Source organism: Phaethon aethereus (genome assembly GCF_964289735.1).
Source record: "Phaethon aethereus genome assembly, chromosome: 3".
Taxonomy (NCBI): Eukaryota; Metazoa; Chordata; class Aves; order Phaethontiformes; family Phaethontidae; genus Phaethon; species Phaethon aethereus.
Window position 1 is genome coordinate 66385081 of NC_138576.1, and position 6746 is coordinate 66391826.

Here is a 6746-nt window from a genome sequence, read left to right on the forward strand (position 1 = left end):
TACAGCTTAAAAATGCGAGGCCTGGGAAAACAGGGTCTGGGTGTGGGAGGGAAAGAGAGGGTAGTATTGAGCAGCAGAACAGACTGTTACCCATGTGTTTTGACAGCTAAAAAATAAGTGGTGGGGATGTTAAAATTTCTGATTGACCATGAAAGCTCTGTGAAGTTTACTAAAATTTGTATTATGTCTTTATGGAGCTGGATAAACAATAAACACCTGATTCCATCAGCCTGTGAGTTATGCAAGTTCAATCTTGCACACCAGGGAAAAGTTCACCCCAAGTCTTTTTAAGATCTATCTTTAAAATCTATTTAATCATAAAAACAGAGTTTTGTTTTCTGTTAGGATGCATACCATCTGTGGTAACTGCTTAAAGAGTAAAATATCTCTGTGACCACATTGGAAAACATAAACACATTCAATTTAGAAGGAGAATTATTTTGGGGTGTTTGTGTATATCAGGAGACAAATAGAGCACACTGTGTTTTTAAGTCCAGTGGGAGAAGAGTAAACAGGCTCTAAATTACATTGCAGTTGAGTCCCTGTGATCTTTTTGTAGATGTAATGGTGCTTACATTACAAGGAGTGAGCAAGGGGTAGTATAAGGTACATCATCTCCCTGAGACAGGATGAAGAGCACTGGGGTAAGTATGAAATGGTTATTCAGGGCTTAAAAGACCAGAAACCTGGAAGCTGGCACAGGCAGTGAAGGGCGTGACTCAGAAAACTGAACACCAGTGGAAAGGGCCCTGCCTCGCCTCAGGCAGGAGGTTTGCCTGAAGAGTACCACTTCACTCACTCCATGCCTCATCTGAGGCCAAGAGTGAAGGAGAGGTGTTGAAGCACCTCTCCCATCGATAGCTTGGCTGCATAGTGGGATTTTTCTTTGCTGTTTGGGTTGATGCAGCTTGCTATAGAGCGTTGCATTGGTTGGCAATGCCCACTGATATAAAACAGGAGCACTTCATTTGATTCTTACCTGGCTCCCTGTCAAGATCAACTGTATCTAAACCACTCCTGACTGATGTTTCTCTATTTTTTTTTTTTTATTCTTAAGGACTGTCCACTCTTCCCAGGCTATCTACTCCACTGATCTGCTACAAAGCAAACAAGCAAACAGACCACATCCAGCAAAACCCTGTTAATGTCAGCATTAATGAGGTGGTGGGACAGAATGGCCCTGCACTGGGATCTATGGGGAGCTCAGCCGAGTCAGCACAGCAGAGATTAATGCCACATTAAGATGGCTGCATGGCATCGCTTGTTACCTTCTCTTCCCTAGAGAGTAGTTTTCCTGTATCGGTTTGGCTGACTTTGCCCTGGGGGTCGGGTTTGCGAGACCTCTGATCTTGTTGGGCATCTCTGGACTCTGCAGCTGGTTCACATGCTAAATTTGCACCTTAAAATTTCACTTTTTTAATTCAAGACAAACTGTGAATGTGTATAGCCCTACAATTCAGAGTAACCTTCAGTATGGTGACATACTGCTGAGGGGAGCTGTGACCTTCGCAGTTAATGCATGGCACTGTGGAAGGGGGATCTGTGTTTGCTTACAGTGTTGTTAAGAGCACTGGCAAGCAGCATGCATTCAGAGCAGGAACAGTGTGATGGCAAAACATTGCTGTAATGCAGGGCATTGTTCCCCCAGCAGAATGGATGCAAAAGCTGAGAGCTGAAGAAGCGCTACTGGACTGTGCGTCTTCTCTCGGCGAGCGAGGGTTTTCATTGCTATGTGGTGCTAAGGAGCAAGTCCTCTTCTTAAAACCTAACTTAGTCCAGGAAAATCTGTCTCAGCTAAACCGATTCTGGAGGTTTTAAAAAACAGAAGTCTGTATTTTTTGTTCTCTTTTTTTTGTACCAGAAAGGGAAAAGACAGTGAGAAATTAAGGAGACCAGCTTAGTGTTATTGCCGGTACAAATTAACAAAGATCTTTACGGTTTCTAGATGACACTAAACATGAAAATGACTTCCTACACTTACTGCTGTGTGATCCTGGGCTGGTGAAGCCTGAAACCTATATGCAAAATCAAAGCAGAAAAATCTTGACTTGTTGCTCTGTCTTCCTTTTATGGGGAACACTGGTATTTTGAAGGGACAATGGCAGCTATCGGAACAGGTTTAAATCTTTGACTTCGCAAGAATGAATCACGTCAGACATAGAAGCTGCAATTGTTCAAAAACATGGTGCTTGGAATAACTGGTCTTTTAACTCCACTGTATAGACGAGCCAACATTTCTTATTTAAAGGGGAAAAAGAGGATTAGTCAGTTTTAAGACTTCACAGCGTATGAGCATCATTATACCATTTAGCATATTCCAGGCAAGGAATGTCACCCATCTGTTAGCATTATTGTTGAAGAAGGACACGCTTGTTTGAAAGACCTAAAGGCATCGGAGAATTTTCACAGCCCTTGGTAATAGTCAGTTGTCCTTGTTTTAAAGCATTCAAACAATGCTGTTGTTCTATTTTAAGTTTTGCTTGCTTCATATTCTAATCATTTTGTCTGGTTAAGCCTGTATTTGCAGGTTAGACCTTAGGGAAGTCATGATTTAACTCTCTTCTGATAAAATTTGACAGATTTTGTCAGTCCCAAATTCAGGAATTCATTCCTTTTTACAGAAGTGCTAAAGCAAAGCTTAACTTAAAATTTGATTTTAAATCAGTAGAAATTGAGCATGTTTCTGTACAGCCATTTATTAATAATGTAATTTGAAGTACTTCCTCGCTCAGGGTGTTTTCATATTGTGCATGGAGGCTGAGGGGAGACCTTATCGCTCTCTGCAACTACCTGAAAGGGGGTTGTGGCGACGAGGGCGCTGGGTCTCTTCTCCCAAGTAACCAGCGATAGGACGAGAGGAAATGGCCTCCAGTTGTGCCAGAGGAGGTTTAGATTGGATATTAGGAAAAATTTCTTTACCGAGAGGGTGGTCAGGCATTGGAACAGGCTGCCCAGGGAGGTGGTGGAGTCGCCATCTCTGGAAGTGTTCAAAAATCATGTGGATGTGGCGCTTCAGGACATGGTTTAGGGATCATGGTGGTGCTGGATTAATGGTCGGACTTGATGATCTTGAAGGTCCTTTCCAACCTTAGTGATTCTGTGATTCTGTGATTTTCTAGACTCTGAGAATGTTTTTAGAGCTCATGCTGGACCTACCTTAATATCCATAGGAAAATCTATGCTATCTGATTAACGGTGTTAGCTACTCTTTCCAGAGCCGACCTTTCCTTCTAACCACTGCACTACCAGTGTGTTGCAAATTACTGGACCATCACAGATGCTAATGCACTGCTGCCATCTCCAAAATGCACCCGCTTACCCTCTACCCGCAGTGGGCCACTCCAACAACTCTTTTTCTGATCCCACTTACGCAGAGAACATCCTCATCTCAGGCTTGTCCAGCCCTCCATGCTCCTTCAGTGGCGAGGTGATCAGAGAGCCCTGTGAGGTCCAGGCAACCCAGCTGCTTACATCCAGTGGCCGTGTAATTTGGTTTTCCTTCTAACAATTTGATCATTTCCCTACACTTCACGTTACAGGTTATCCTGCATCATGTATTAGGCAGTCATCATGTATTCCTCGCCTGGCCAACTTCATGCACTGGGCGGGCATTCTGGCTGCAGTCCTTACCGTGCCAGGCACATAGCTCATACTGCATTTTTGCTTGCTGCGTTTGGACTTTTCCATCTGCTCTTTCGCATTGTGCAGTAGGTTTTCCAGGGCCACTGTAAGTCAGACCCCAGGTATCCTGCACTCAGCTGCCTCTTTCAGTCCCTCCTTCAAGAACCGTGTCACTCTTTAAGCTGCAGGCAGCAAAACCACACTTAAAAATTATAGTTCCTTTTCCAAAACCATGTGTGCCCACACCTAGCTATCGGTTTCATCACAATTAGATCTCATTTTGATAGCTAGGCTTCCTGTTTTTCAGGCTTAGAAGAGCATTGCCTTAACCTTTTATAGTAGTATTTGCCTTCTATCTTCATGGCTTGGCTTATTTTGTAAACTGGATGCTATTTTTCCAGTAGTGGTCACATCAGCCCGGCAGACACGGGTGAAATTCTATTTTTATTGCCATTGTAGTCAAGAAATATACAACCTGTTGTTCTCAACAGACTGCTACTTAGTTCTATTAATCTCACACATCATTTGCAAAATCACTGATTTCAAGGCCTTATGTTTGAGTATAGTCTGTAGTCTTTGCTTCTAGATATATGGCCTTGCTTTTGGAGGCATTAAGTCTATTAAATGTGGCTAACTGAAGTTTAAAAAAGTGTAATAAAGACTAGGGACGTGTCAGTTCTCTTATTGCTTGGATTTTCCATGTAATTAATAGCTGCCTTTTGTCTAAAATCTTGTAGGTAGAATTAAAATTTTACATGGAAGTATTTTGCTCCTTGCTGAGTGTTTGGCTTGCTGAAGGTACCATGTCTAATCAGTTTCATTTGTTTAATACAATTAGAAGATTTTAAGGCAAAACATGAGTAGCTTTGAGGATATTAAAAACAGCATCAACAATTTAATGGTATTACATTGATGGAAATTGGCACCATTTTCCCCCAGCTCTTTTTGCTGTGGTTATCCTGAGAACATTTTGAAAGCGTATCTTATAAATATGAAGGACTGTTTGCATAATCTAGTATCAGTTCTGAATTCAATGCAAATTCAAAAGTAAGCAACACTGAAAGTGCTGCAAACTTCTATTACAAATATTCTGGTCCAAAAATTAACTACTATTTCAATGCATAAATTTATTATGAAAATGCATCTATGACTGCAAGAACCTCAGAATCCTGTTAACTAGGAAGGTGATGCCTTTTCAAGTACAAGAGAGGAAATAAATGCTATACAACTTAATTGTAACTGAAAAGTAAAAAAAAAAAAAAAAGGGGTAAGATGCAGAGAAAAGAGATTACAATGACCAAAGAACTGAATTAAATGAGATTCTATGGTTTAGTTACCAAGTTTTCAAATTTTAAGGAGCAATGACTCAATTACAGTATGTTAAGTGTCCTTACGTGTAGTAACTGTTGGGGCAAGGCTTGTTTATCTAACAAAAAAGCACACACCAACAGCTGGCAAATAAGGTCAGGGGAAATACAAACACAGAATAAGTGATACCTTCCTGTTCCAAGAAGATTGGTTGGCAGCTGCACCAAACTAGTGAGGAAGCTGGAGCATCCTCATCCTTCCATATGGCAGATATACACAAAACACAAGTGATTGGTCTTAGGGCAGCGGTAACTGGATAAAATTCAACGGACTACAGAAAAAACTAAATAATTGTTTCCCACCTATGAATTACAGCCCCCACATTGCAAAAGACAATTAGGAGATTATGCACAAAGAGGTTAGTTAAGAAGTCTTTAGGAAATACCTGAAAAGATTTTGGATGGCTTAAATGAGGCTGGTAGTAGTAGAAGTTCTGACCTTTTAACATCTCCAACTATTTTCACTCTGAGCTATAACCCTCCTCTGTGAATCTCCTGATGCACAAATGTGTTGATATACCTAAGTATTTAGGTGTAACATTACTACATGATATATGTCTTTATAATAAAAGCAGTTGAGGACATTTTTTACATCAGATAAGGAGTCATCAGCATGAAATATTTTACTGTCATTTCTGGTTTTCAAGCCTACGACTGCAACCGAAATATTTCAGAGGATGAATAGTCATAGAAAATGCCAAGGTCATGCAATAAAAACATTACCTGAGAGAAAAGATACTGGTAAAGCTCTTCCTTCAAAAATACACCTAATCATGTACCTAGTTTGGAGGGTAGAAGTTTTAAACACTAGAGAACAGTTTTTTCTCCTTTTTTTTTTGCTTCTCCTCTTCAAAACCAAACAAATCATTACTGTTTGTTTTTTTTTGGTGTTCAAAAAAAGGTCTATTAAGTAGTAAAGTGACAGATAGGCTTTGAAAAGAAAAATATCATCTTCCCTAGTAAGTAATTTCTAGAATATCTTGTAATTCAATGTCCTGAATAAATGTCACATGACATGGGAAAAAAGTGAACTTGTATTGAAAGTCCCAGCCAGGACATCAGATAATAAAAGAAAGCCCACCAGTACACTTTCTGGGTCTGACATGGCAAGTGGGTTGTGTCTGGGGCAGACTTCTCCGTCTGCGCTAGTCACGCCAGCCTGCCATTAAAGTCATCGGAGAACAACAGACACTTGCAGGACACGAGTCATACAGATGTTTTACTGTGAGTGTCTAAGGCTGGGTGAGACACAGTCCAGCCAGTAAGATTATAGGCATTTCACTGAATCCCTCTGTGCCACGTTTTCCCCCAGTTTAAAATACGACTAATGCTTGCTTTCTTCTCCCTTACATCTGTTGAGCCTGTAGGCACACCAGCCAAAAGAATTGTTGCTGGCTGCGTATCCGTGTGGCACACTATGGATGCGACCCTGCACCTCACACAAGTCTTTCAAGAGAAATACCCAAGAACTTCATTAAACAAAAGAATGTTTAAAAACAGAAACAGAATATATACTGGAATGCCATTCTTGTTCTGCAAAAGTCAGCTCAAATCATTACATGCAGCAGGAGAGACCTAGAAAAGACTGCATTGTGTCAAGACACATGAAACAGCCCACCAAAATGTCATATTGTTGCTTTTTATTTGCTAAAAATTACTGCTTTCAAATGCCGATCATTTGCTTTGGTAGACATTACAATGTGAAAATCCTAACAGCATCTTCTGTAAATATATATATATTTTAAAAGTAGATAATCT